This window comes from Carassius gibelio, chromosome A15 (assembly GCF_023724105.1).
Source record: "Carassius gibelio isolate Cgi1373 ecotype wild population from Czech Republic chromosome A15, carGib1.2-hapl.c, whole genome shotgun sequence".
Lineage (NCBI taxonomy): Eukaryota > Metazoa > Chordata > Actinopteri > Cypriniformes > Cyprinidae > Carassius > Carassius gibelio.
Genome location: NC_068385.1, coordinates 23,292,835 through 23,307,709, shown reverse-complemented (window position 1 = coordinate 23,307,709; position 14,875 = coordinate 23,292,835).

Genomic DNA, 14,875 nt, shown 5'->3' with positions numbered 1-14,875 from the left:
AAATTCAAAACTGGTTTAAATCAAAATTTAAAATAAGCACGTAAGAATTAAAAGGAACATCTGAATAATATCCTATAATAACCATTGATAGCTTGTAAGTTATCATTAATGATCATGAAATTAATCAAACAGGGTGAGATTAATCAAAAGGGGTAAAAGTGGACATGCAATTTCAAAACAGAATGGAAAAGACAGAGGTCTGTTAGTCGATTTAACAGGAGACTGCCACTAGATGGCTTACCTTCTAAGTGGGTCAATCAGTGGTTGACCTGACACATCTAGATTTCCACTATTGACAATTACATTTTAATTCAAATCATGTTTGAACCAAACTCAAAGTAAATGTAAACAGTCAAAGGCAGGGAACATTCTTTTGTTTCCCTGTAATAATATTCGCACGAGCAAAGCTGTAAATGCAAATACTTAATGAGAATTTAGACATCTAATTCAAATACATCACAAGGGATTATAAATTAGCAATCAGAGCGCATTATCTGAAATGGCCACAGGATGGCAGCTTTGCACTCATGCAAGCTGGAATCAGAAAGCAGGGCGTACCCTGAAATTTCTAACCCACGCGTTCCTCCTGGTGTTTAGATTAGAGGAATTAGTGTTTAGAGGAATTACAATTTCAATATGACTTAGAAATTATCTGATCGTTTGTCAGGCTGATTTTCTGCATCAAAAATCACAAGTAACAAACAGAAAGTTTTAATCTCTGAGGTGCTATATTCACATAGGATGAAGGAAGGATCCGTTCACTTCCAAAACACAAATGTAACAAAACAGGAATTTTCCAACTGTTGACTCCAATAAACATTTATCAAAATAGCACTTATGATTTAAATGTTTTAGGTTTAAAAATCGGGTAGCTAAGCCAATTTTAGACCAGGAGTTTGTATCGTTTATTTTTTTTGAATATCATGTGGTTTACCACGAATTCAATAACGATATTTAATAAGCAAGGCCTTTTTAAACTGAATCAGAGGAACATCGCTCATGTTCAGATTTACATGTTGCAACTAATAAAAGATTTCTTTATCTTTTAATTATTCATATTAAAATGTTCTCACTGTAAAAAGATTTTGGTCTTTCTTAACAGGATACTTTTAACATTATACTGCAGTTTACTTTCATCAAAAATAACAGTGACTATACTGTTAAGTTTCTACAAATACCTAGCGCGCTGACTGATCAGCTTTTTGCCTCAGTCAGTTGAGTGAGTTCGCGTCTTGCGACTTATCTCACAAGTAACGTTACATAATTTCATAGCGCACGTGCAGAAATTATTAAAAACCATATACACAGATTGATTGCTCACAAAACGAAGTTTGAAATGCCCGCATTCTCCACCAATTCTGTAGCAACAATGAGTCTTACAGAATAATTAACTCAAATGATATATAGGGAATTTGAATAATTAATCAGGAATATGATTAATTTATATCTCAGATGACAGTTACATTAAATTTGATTGATTATGAAAAATAGCTCAATTGCCTATAACAATAAATAATCACAGGGCACTGTAACTTACTCATTAATATGTCAATATTACATTCTTCATATCAATTATTGTGATATCTCTTACTGTAAATTACTGCAAATCAAACCGTGGTATGTCCAGCAAACCACTGTAGACCTATCAATTTTCAATAAAGTTATCACGCCTTATAATTCAAGGAAAAGTATTCTCTGGCCATGAAAATATTATCCTATCCTTATGATAAATTTAGTTTCTAAATTTAGAGCTTGTAGCTAAAAATCAGACATCTCAGTGACTCGTAATGTGAGTGGGGTGGAGTCCAAGCCAATCGTCAGTATATGGGTTTTTAATAATTAAACTAGTAATACATCAAACTACAAATCACACAGAGTAAATATGCATACGACAATACAAACAGTAAGCTTTACAAGACATAACGGAATCCAAATAAAAGAGAGAGAGAGAGAGAGAGAGAGAGAGTAAGAGAGAGAGAGAGAAAATAGAATGAGATCACATAAGGAGCTCAGGTATGAAAATCATAGTCAGTAACTTTTGGAAGCCAACAACGTTCAGATCATAACAACAATTTAAAGCAGCATTTAAATCTCCATAGAGAAAGTGATACTTGCAAAATGTCCAAATGTGCGTGGCGTGTGCCGGAGGCCATGTGACGCGCGTGCACGCTGCGCTTGATCTTGGCGTGAGCGTGGAGCACGTGGTCCTTTGTTCTGTCCTCGCGCGGTATTTGAAAGGTTCAACAAACAATGTTCCAGAATTCGTCTTCCTTGCGGGGAGAGGCGAATAGTTGAATAAACTTAGTAAAGAAAAGAAAAGAAACGAACGAAACGAAAGCTTCTAAAGGAGCCATTAAAATGGCTTTTTCTCTCAGCCCCTGTGCTGAGGGGGGGGGCTTGCGCTATGAGGGAGGGTCGCACAGGAGAGCAGCGTGTCCGAGAACCAAGAACGAGAAGAAGAGGAAGAAGAGCCAGGGTGGACCTTGTTCGGTCGTTCTTATGGCTTGAAATCGTTCACGCCCCTTTTTCGCGTAAACAGCCAATGAAAGTCCGCGATCTGAAGCGGAGGGAAAAGTTCCTTTGTCTCTGTGAAGACAGCCCCCCTGGAGATCTAGGGCTTGTCCAAATTCCAGGGATTATTCTAGCAAGTTTGTAATTCAGATAACATACATTTTTCATTACTTTGCTCTAGATAAATGGGTCTTTCAGAGCATGACGATCACAAAGATACTAAGCATAATATACATATGATCAAAACATGAAGTTACATTCAAATGTAGAATTACACATATTTAAAGATTTGCTTAACACATGATAACACTGCAGATGTTGGGAAACATCTAAATGTACCAAAAGGGAATACGCAATACATTTATAGAACATAAAAACTAACAGGTAACGAATTCATTCCATAGAATGCATTGAGGAGAAGATTTGGCTTCTCTCCTCTCCAGTGTCCAGGGTGGTCGTAAAGTTTTACGACCTGCAAAGATGGGGGTTGCAGAAACGTGGCTCTAAAAGTAAGGAACTTTACGCAAGGTTTCCTTTTGTGTATGTTGGAATGTGGTTGGGGGTTTTCATTTCTTCTTTGAAGCTCGCATGGGCATCGTAAATAATTTAAGTCCAGCCAGGCTGGCCCCAGGCCAGGCACTTGGTGCAAAAAGAGTTTCATTTGGAAAATCTGAATTAAACACATGAATCGATGATCTGCATATCCGTTACAAAATTTAGCTGTAAGTGTGATTCCATTATATAATAATTTCTGTTAGTAGTGTTCATCATCTGTTTTATTATGTCTTTAATTGATTTTTCCATACATTTCTGCTATATGCACACATGGGAAGTCGTGGCCTAATGGTTAGAGGGTTGGACTCCCAATCGAAGGGTTGTGAGTTCTAGTCTCGGGCCGGACGGAATTGTGGGTGGGGGGAGTGCATGAACAGTTCTCTCTCCACCTTCAATACCACGACTTAGGTGCGCTTGAGCAAGGCATCGAACCCCCAACTGCATAAATGGCTGCCCACTGCTCCGGGTGTGTGCTCACAGTGTGTGTGTGTGTTCACTGCTCTGTGTGTGTGCACTTCGGATGGGTTAAATGCAGAGCACAAATTCTGAGTATGGGTCACCATACTTGGCTGAATGTCACTTCACTCACTTTTTTTTTTAAACTGACCACGGATAAGTCACCACGGATAAGCTATTACTAAAAATTTTTGAAATTTAATTTTCTGTTAAGTTGTTTTGCAATGTTAGTTTTTTTAATATATAAAATCAATATACAAATAAACTTAAATTGAATTGAATTTAATATGTTCCATTCAAAGTGCAGAGTGTGAGAGATGTGAATTTAAATTGTATTTATTTACCGATGTATATGATGTCACACTTTTCCATGTGTGAACACGTTGCACAGTGCAAATCTGTGAATGTATGCTCCAAAGTGAAGTAATCTTCAACAATTTTTCCCTGCTCAGGGATTAGGGAGCAATGAAATCTGTGTAGGGACCATGTCAATCGGAACACAGTTCACGCACAGAGCTTACTTTGAACAAGCTAATTATCTGAATCATGTGTATTAACATAGAGAGACATGCAAAATATGCAGAGCAGGTGGGCACGAGGACTGGAATTGAGAACCGCTGTAATAGTGGCACAAAAAAAAAAAAAAAAAAACTTGTAATATTATACATATCAAAATGTAAACCACATTACATACAAACACACGGGAAAGCTACCAAGACTATATTGAAAATTCTCACACATACAATCCCGAACTATTATCATAAACCACCTCTTTGCTGAGCAGGTGGTGTTTGCTTCTAGAGCATTCAAGGTCAGGACCTCTCATTAGGTTATTTCTCCTTTCCAACATGCCATCATTGCATTGAACCACTGATATAAAGCCTCATGTGACAGAACTATAATTAATCTAATTAATAGACCCATTTCCCTCTTCAAATCCAGCTGGCCTAAAGAGAATGTTATTAGCACCAGGAACACCCATTAATGTACATCTGTCTTGGAAAATGCTTTTTGATGCTATCAAAGCCTGATCCTTACATGGCAGAAAGGGGAGGTCATAAATGGATAATAGGATATTAGCAGCCCTTAGTTGAATATAAGGCACACACTTTTTCACTGTTTTGTGGGTTTTATTCAATGTGTGTTAGTTTATAGGTAATTTATATGCTAGCATTCTCATAAAATATATAAATTACAGACCTCTTTTAGGAAAATGGATTAAAATGATGACCGATCCTGCACAACACTGAGTTTTGTTCAATTAAATACACCATAGAATGAGAATGTCCCACCCCTTTAACAAATCAACAAATCATGATTCATGGCTGTGACAATAAAAGCCAGAAAACAAACAGCGGGTATGGTTACACTGATAGCACATGCACATCAAGGAGACGTCTATTTGGTCCGCATGCTGCAGAGTGGTTTGTGATTGTAGCTCCGCTTTTCTGTTGAATCTCTATCTTACTATCACACTCTGTTCTCTGAAGTGATAAAATATAAATTTTATTCACACCATATATTCAGTATTTTCTATCAATCTAATTTGACTAATCAAGGCCAAGAAGAAGGCATATGACGAGTTGTACACTAGGTTAGACACTAGAGAAGGAGAGAAGGACTTGTACAGGTTAGCTAGGCAGAGGCAAGTTGGAGTAATTAAGGATAGAGATGGAGGGGTGCTCACAAGTGCGGAGAGTGTACAGAGGAGATGGAAGGAGTACTTTTAAGAGCTGATGAATGAGAAAAATGAGAGGGAAAAACAGAGTAGAACGGGTGAACTCTGTGGAACAGAAAGTAGATAAGATTAGAAAATATGAAGTCAGGAAGGCTTTAAAGAGGATGAAAAGTGGAAAGCCAGTTGGTCCTGATGACATCCCGGGGGAGGTCTAGGAGAGGTAGTTGTGGAATTTTTGACCCTTTTTGTTCAACAGGGTTTTAGAGAGTGAGAGGTTGGCTGATGAATGGATAAGTAGAGTGTTAGTGCAGATTACATTGTGATCTGTAGTGAGAGCAGGGAGCAGGTGGAGGAAAACCTGGAGAGGTGGAGGTTTGCGGTTGAAAGAAGAGGAATGAAAGTCAGTCGTAGTAAGACTGAGTTAATGTGTGTGAATGAAAGGGAGGGAAGTGGAACATTAAGGTTACAGGGTGAAGAGGTGAAGAAGGGACAGGAATTTAAGTACTTGGTGTCAACAGTCCATAGTAATGGAGAGTGTGCGAAAGAGGCAAAGAAGCGAGTGCAGGCAGGTTGTAATGGTTGGAGAAAGGTGTCGTGAGTTCTGTGTGATAAGAAAATATCAGCGAGAATCAAGGGGAAGGTGTACAGGACAGTTGTGAGACCAGCAATGCTGTATGGTTTAGAGGCAGTGGCACTGAGGAAGATACAGGAATCAGAGCTAGAGGTAGCAGAGCTGAAAATGTTGAGGTTCTCTTTGGGAGTGACAAGATTGGACAGGATTAAGAACGAGTACATCAGAGGGACAGCTCATGTTGGACGTTTGGGGGACAAAGTTAGGGAGGCCAGATTAAGATGGTTTGGACATGTTCAGAGGAGGGAGAGTGAGTATATTAGTAGGAGAATGTTGGACATGGAGCTGCCAGGAAGGAGGCAAAGAGGAAGACCAAAGAGGAGGTATATAGATGGAATTAATGAGGATTTGAAGCTAGTGGGTGCAAGTGTTGAGGATGCAGAAGACAGGGATAGGCCACCGGAAAAGCCGAAAGAAGAAGAAGAAGAAAAAAAAAAAAAAAAAAAAAAAAAAAAAAAAAATATATATATATATATATATATATATATGCATACATACATACATATATATATATATATATATATATATATATATATATATATATATATATATATATATATATATATATATATATATATTATTAAATATAATTAAATATAATTATAATTAAGTGCAGTTATATGCACTTGACTGATTGGCTTAATTTTGTTTCTGTTTTGACTTGTCATTTCAAAGACTGCATTTTAACAATACTACACTTCATTAAAATGTATATGATCATTTAAACATTACCATGCAATATTGTATTTATCTTGTTTATCACGGGTCACATAATATGCTTCCAGATCATAACCTGATTTGGGCCACATATCACTGGACTGATCTAGGCCACACTCATCCCACCAACAATCGGCCCGGTTATTGTTTGCAGGATCCACACCGTGCCGTCATTGCCACACATGGCCCAGCTCTGGCTGAAAGGTATGCCATTGCTGACAGGAGGTCAGAAGTGCCAGCTTGAGGCCACATTTTGGCCAAGTCCATTTGCTATGTGGGTTATTGGTCTCAAAAACTCAAAATTCCAAGCATTCTAAATTGTAGACGGCAAAAATCCTTCTGTATGTTTATATATATATACAATATACAATGTGACGAATCAGCTGCCTCCTCCCCGTCCCAAATCGCCGCCCATTCACCAGGCTCCCAACTGGAGTGGGTGTGTGAGAGGAGGGGCGCTGGACGAGTCAGGGCTGGCGGCGTGTGATGGGGCACACCTGAAGGAAATGGAGCCTCATCACCGCCGCTGTTTAAAAGCCCAACGCGCCTCTCCTCGGGAGACGGGTCTCTTCCCCGTGCATGCACACTGGTGTCCTCGTAGGTCCAGGAAGGGTGCGTTGAGGGACTCCCGCACCACTGGAGATGTGAGCTGCCGGACCGGCGATCCGGATGGGAACCACACCCGTTTACACGGCCGACGGGCCAGGATGCCGGGCCGTCCATCCCCAACCAGCGCCGCGGCAAACAAGAGTGATGTGGCCGCTAGAGGAATCCGCCGCCCCTCGCGTCCCGGACCGAAGAGGGATTATATATATATATATATATATATATATTTTTTTTTTTCATGTAGGCCTAGTTAACTTAATCTTTATCATACAAAGAGTATTATTTTACTGCAGATGTATAAACACATTAAATGGGCCTAATAATTGTTTGCAAGTTCAGTAAAGCAGTAAATGACTAAATTTTGCCTACAAAAATTTTTCCAAACAGATCTCAACACAGCAGTTTTGCGTCTCTGAGAAATGAATGGTGTTTACTTATTTGATTGAATCAGCTTTTTGAACGAATCGGTTGCATAAATGTTGCATAAATGATTCAGTGATTCACTCATTAACGCAGACAAATGCTTTGTTTCTGAATGAATCAGCCATTTGAATGAATCAGTTGAATCTCAATTACTCACTTGTTAACATTCACTTGCTGTCACCTACTGGCGGTTTTAATTTCACAATTCGAACATTTTTTTCATGTTTGAAATTATTTTAAATATCAGTTTTCAACGTTCAATATTTATTTGCTTCTTTTCCATTTCGCATTTAATTGTACTTTTAGTTCTGCGTTGTACACTATTGACCACAACATTCTCTTGAATAGACTAGAAAACTGGCATTAATGAAAGTGCATTAGCATGGTTCAAATCGGGAGATATCATCAGGAAGCACGGTGTTAGCTTTCACTATTATGCTGATGATACTCAGCTCTATATTACTTTGAGGCCCAGAGAAACAAGGAAGTATGACCATATTTACCCAGTTTTGTCAACCCTGAACTGGCTCCCTATCAAACTTTGTATAGATTTTAAAATCTTGCTTATTACTTATAAAACCCTGAATGGTTTAGCAATTATTAGCTATTACTCAACTATAGTCACATAGTCCACATCCGCTGCATTCTCAAAATTCTGGTTATTTTATAATAACGTGAATATCAAAATCAACTGTGGGCTGCAGATCCTTTTCCTATTTAGCTCCCAAATTCTGGAATAATGTACCTAACATTATTCGGGAGGCAGACACACTCTGTCAGTTTAAATCTAGATTAAAGACCCACCTCTTTAACCTGGCTTACACATAACACTATAACACATTTCTAATATTTAAATCCATTAAAGGATTTTTAGGCTGCATTAATTAGGAATAGCAGAACCGGGAACACTTCCCATAACACACAATGTACTTGCTGCATCATTAGAAGAATGGCATCTATGCTAATATTAGTGTGTTTCTCTCTTATTGCGAGGTCAACGTAGCCACCAGATCCAGTCTGAATCCAGGTGGTCACTGCGGTCACCCGGATCCAGTACGTATCTAGACCAGATGGTGGTTCAGCACCTAGAGATGACCTTGACAATGTCAGCAGAGACCAGGACAACTAGATGAGGTCATCTCTAGGTGCTGATCCATCATCTGGACTGGATACACACTGGATCCAAGTGACAAACATGCAGTAAAGTACTTAAACATATTGCATTCAGTTCACACTTAAGTATATTATTTTAAAGTGTTTTAAAGTATTATTTTTAAAAGTATGCTACTTATTTTTCACAAGGGCAATTATTGTATTATTGCATTCCTGTGATTGTGTATACAATATTTAATAATCTGTAATATATATATATATATATATATATATATATATATATATATATATATATATTTATGGTTATATTATTTAACTTGAATCTTCATTTTCGGATGAAAAGTATATTTTAAGAAGAATTGATTCAGCGTTACATTATCTATGTCTACACCTCTATTCATAGGTCGCAATTCAACACCTGTTGCTTGAGTGTTGGTTGCACAACTGGGAATTATGTTCACACACACGCCTCAGCAATCCTGCCAAAGCTATTATCCTGAAGAGCTAAACGTATGTGGAAAGGAAGCAACTAGAGTATGGGAGAAAAACCTGCTTTTACTGTGTAAAAGAACATGCTTTATCTGTGTAACAACATGCTTGCTGGAAAGGATGATGATTATTAGTGTAAGTCAGGCTCAAAACTACAAACAAATTCATTGTGTTCAGTCGCAAGGTTTCATCTTATTCAATTTGTAATTGTTTACTCTGGATGCAGGATTACATTCACAGGGCACAATTTTACCATGATTTGCTCAATTTTTATTTTATTTATTAATTTTGTTTAATTGAACTGACCAAAATACGACAAATAGTTCAAAGTTAGGAGTAGAAACAGTGCTGAAATGTAATTAAAGGAAAGGAAATTGATTTTTGAGCGCCTGTTTTGAGTAACACAATCTTGCACACTAAATTTATGGATTTGGCACTTAACAGCATGATAGCATCTACATTTAGATTTAAAGAGGCTGTTATAAAGACTTATTATAGGTGCACCCTAGTGATTTAGGACAAGTATCGAGTCAAAATAGGGCCATATATATCTGCAAAATAAAACAATGTTTTGCAAACAAAAAATATGTTTTGCAAATAAAAAAAATATGTTTTGCAAATAAAAATAGAGTATTGAGAAAAAAATTGCTTTTTTGCAAGTAAAAAAAAAATAATTGCAAAAGAAAAGTTTACCACAAGAGAAAAAATTAAGTTTAGCAAAGTAAAACTTCAGCAGCAATGACTTTGCAACACATTTCCCTTTGCGCTGCTCCTTTAAATCCGCGTTTCAGTCATCCGTGCCTCTGCGGTGCAAGCTTTCCTTTGCGCTTCATTTTTTCTTTGCGCCTCGCTTTGTGTCACTGATTTGACGTGGGGGAGGGGTCAAGAGGTTGAGGTGTGTACAAGGGATGAAGGCGCGTCCTTCTCGTTACGTCATCAGCGCGAGCCCCAGACCGAGTGGATCGATCGAAATGGAGGAGCAGAGACATGCGGGTGATGGATCACAGGTATGTGTTATTGATCGCTTTCTTCAAGTTCGCTAGATAGACCGATAACTATATGTAACTATGTGTATCAACGCGTTTGCTCAAGTTAAGTAAGTTAGAGATCAATTAATGCGGGTTGCGTCGGCGGCTGTACATTTCTCTCAATATGCACACCTTTCACGTTGTTTTATAATTAATAAATAATTATTATAATTCTCCACGCCCTAGTTGTATTATGGACTATAAACGATGCCAAAGGTGTCTCTCAAAATATACTGTAAACAAAAAACAAATACAAAACAAATGCCTTGTATGTGTAAACATAATTTGAAATAAACCTCTTTTTGATTCCGAACAAGTTTATTTATATACAGTAGGTCACATCCCTATAGACTATGTTTAAAAGCTGTGATGTTTATGATACATTGTTAATGCACTTATTCTAGATCAGTTTTGTGAAACTCAATTCCTGGAGGGCCACAGCTCTGCACAGTTTAGCTCAAACCAGCTCCAACCCACACCTGTTTGGAGGTTTCTAGTAATCCTGAAGATCTTGATTAGCTGAATCAGATGTGTTTGATTGGGGTTTGAGCTAAACTGTGCAGAGCTGTGGCCCTCCAGGAACTGAGTTTAAAACACCTGATCCAGATAATCCTATATGATGTTTTGATGACCTATTTAACAGAGAGAATATTCTGATGTCTGTACAGCTGCACAGAATTGAATAGGTCTTCTGACCCAAAGCCTTGGTCAGATTCAGTCAGCTCAGGGTCAGCAGCAGCAGCCTCCTGCTTCAAATTCATAAAACCTTTATTTCTACGCACAGTTTACATATTTATGTTTTTTCAGGTGGAGGAAGAAGAAACTGATCTCTCTGCATGGTATGATCAAATTATTAACTGTGGTTTTATTGGGGCCGTTAAACCTGAGAACAAAGAGGCCATAATAAGGTCAGAAAAAGTCTTCTAACTTCTTTACATTTGAAACCTTGCAAACGGTTTTAATTTTGCTGCCTACCAGATATACTGATTAGCCACAACACTGTCTATATTATGCAATAATTTTCTGGTTCTTTTTCCAGATCAATTGTGCTTCATGCAACTCTACGTTTGGTCCCTTTGTTGAAGCAAATCTGAAAAGGTCTTGAAGTCTACAATCCTGGAAAACCATTCAGGACTTTGCCACCAGTTCTTTTTCCCTGATGTGGTGGATGATGATGATAAGGTATCAGTAACTGGGAAAAAAAAATATGCCTATATCTTGTATTTCATTTTAGGAATGTTATAGATAGGAAAATTATTATTTGCCAATTTAAAGAATAATTGTCAAACACTTGTTCCTTACAAAAAAAATAATAGTAGAAAATGGTAATAAAGTAGCTTTTTTGCATGTGCATATGTACCTGAAAATGGATGATTGTTTTTCTTTTTTTCCCACAGGCTGATGCAGACTTCATCATGCAGAACATTCTTCCGAAAATGTCGGAGAAGGGATCAGTACAAGAGACTTATGAAACCGCTATAATCAACTTTCTGCAAGACTTTCTCCAAGAAATTGAAAGCTGTGTTATGTATGAACTGACAGAGTTGATTTAGTATAAATATTGTAAAAAAACCCTACAAATTAATGTTAAAATGTAATTGATTTAATTCAGACAATATCAACCCCATCCAAGCCATTCAATTTGACAACGGTTTAAACTGAATTTAAAATTATACTAAAGGTATGGAATTGTACATGTTCAGGAAAATAAAAACTTTTATACATTGGTAAATGTTCTTATGGTTTTGAAATTTACTGTGTATGTGTAGAGAACACAACGTGTTACATAATGTAAAATTGTATATCTTAATGAATGTGTTAAGAGAACACAAGTTGTTATACTAGCCATTTTCTGCTTTAAATATAGCCAATACAGAAAATAAAACAAGCATGCAATGTCACCTTAAATTTGTTTTTTATTGACTTGGATGTTAATTTGCTTGTAAATGTATCATTTGGTAACAAGTCATTTCAATGATTGATTTAGTGTCAATTAAGAATGAAGCAGCACAAAATTTAAAACTAAATAATGGTCTCTTCCATAGTTTTGAGAGTGTGAGGTTGGGTTAAAAAAAGTTTGAATTTGGGCCTTAAGTTCTTCAGTAAGGGGCATTCGACTGGAGGAACTACAATTCCTGTCCACGGCTGGTCAGAGATACTGTCTGTGTCCCAGTCAGAGTCGCCGTCTTGTGCAATCTGTTAAAAGTTGGTAATAGTTTATGGACACTGGGGCAATATCTTGCATGAAAACATTACATTAAAAGACACAAATTCTTAAAATACCTCAGATAGGACTGGAGGAGTGACAGGGTTTTGCAGGAGTCCAATTTCCCACAACTGGTCTGGGCTTCGATTACTCTGTGTGGAGAGGATGGTTATTCCACCCACTAGTAAAGGAGTCAAGGCTGGCTTAGAGACGAGGTAGGAACACAAACTGACAACAAAAGAGGTGCAAAAAGCCTCTACAGGCCCACCTCAATCAAATAAAAGAGATTATGATGTTCAGTGAAAGCTCTCCACACATAATAGCCTATGTGTTACTCAAATAATTTTACTTCAAAACCCCGTTAAATACCACCCTCTGGCCGGTCTGAAGTATCTGTTATTAATAATATAGGAGTCTAATAATAATAACAAGAAAGCGATCAATAACACATACCTGTGATCCATCACCCGCATGTCTCTGCTCCTCCATTTCGATCGATCCACTCGGTCTGGGGCTCGCGCTGATGACGTAACGAGAAGGACGCGCCTTCATCCCTTGTACACACCTCAACCTCTTGACCCCTCCCCCACGTCAAATCAGTGACACAAAGCAAGGCGCAAAGAAAAAATGAAGCGCAAAGGAAAGCTTGCACCGCAGAGGCACGGATGACTGAAACGCGGATTTAAAGGAGCAGCGCAAAGGGGAATCTGTTGCAAAGTCATTGCTGCTGAAGTTTTACTTTGCTAAACTTTATTTTTTCTCTTGTGGTAAACTTTTCTTTTGCAATTATTTTTTTTTACTTGCAAAAAAGCATTTTTTTTCCTCAATACTCTATTTTTATTTGCAAAACATATTTTATTTTTGCAAAAAATATTTTTTTGTTTGCAAAACATTGTTTTATTTTGCAGATATATATGGCCCTATTTTGACTCCATAGACAAGCTAAAAACACGGTTTGGAAAATGGATTCATGGTGTACTCGCTTATTATATAAATTTTTCTACATTTTGAACACAAACAAAGTTACGGACCGCAGCACTGATTGGTTGTTTCTTACCGGGAGCGGATGGATTTCTGCAAATGACAATAGGACCACTGGGAGGAGCCAGAGGAGCTTGATTTTTTCACAGATTATCTGTCTCATATTCTACTGTCAGGACATAATGACAGGTTTAACAAATATGTAAAAAATATATTTTCACAAAAGTTACCTACTGCAGCTCTAATGAGCTAAAATGATATGAATATGAATATTTTTTTTTTTTAACAAAGATTAATAACATCTATAGCAAATGTAGCTATTGCTCATTGTTTAGCTGTGCATTTACTGAATGAGCACTATGCGATGTACGAACAGAGTACACTGTATTTTATGTATTGCACTGTATTTTAAGTAAAATCATTTTCTATTTTGAAAATGTCTTAAATTCATTTTAAGTCAATTTTTAAACCATTTTCATTCCCAAGTTCTTAAATTGCTTGTTTTATTTTTGTGATTTTTTTCCTTCATACATTTTTTTTTTACTTCCTTTTTTAATTACCATTGTGTATGAAATGTGCTATATAAATAAACTTGCCTTGCCTAGCCTTGAATGTTAATGCGTTAACTAAGGTTAACTAATGAGGTCTTACTGTAAAGTGATACCTATTGTTTTATATAGTTCTTTGGCACTTTAATGTGTAAAACATTTAACTTTTATATATATTTCTGTATTGCTTTGTTTTAAATGTTTAGTTATTTTTGTTATAAGAAAAAAAAAAGTTATTTAACCTGTTATACTGTATTATGATCAAACTAAATTTCAATTCAATTCAAGTTTATTTGTATAGCGATTTTTATAAAACAAATCGTTACAAAGCAACTTTACAGAAAATTATGTTTCTACAATATTTAGTAGTAGCTAGTAGTTTATGCACATTTGACAGGATTTTACAAAAATAATAATAATAATAATACAAGACGTAGTCAGCTAGACGATGAACTATCAATATTATTAATTAAGTTATTATATGATTCAGTGACACATTTAGCAATAATTGTTAGTTCTGTTTGTTGATTCAAGGTTAGCATCATCTGAGGTCCTCTGAGGGTCAGCATCATCTCTTCTCAGGTGTTCTGGATCCAGACTGGAGCTTGTGTGTAAATCCCATGGCGAAACATAGAAACAAAATACAGACATCATTAGCATAGCTGCTGATCCAACAAAGTAAAATTAGTTTAACCCAAGCTAATGAATAAAAATGCACCTTTGATCAGATGCAACTACACTCACACTTAAAAAGATACATTATTCGAATGCTTGTTGAAAGAGATGTGTTTTTAATCTAGATTTAAACAGAGAGAGTGTGTCTGAACCCCGAACATTATCAGGAAGGCTATTCCAGAGTTTGGGAGCCAAATGTGAGAAGGCTCTACCTCCTTTAGCAGTTTTTGCAGTTTTTGGAACATTGGAAATATGATT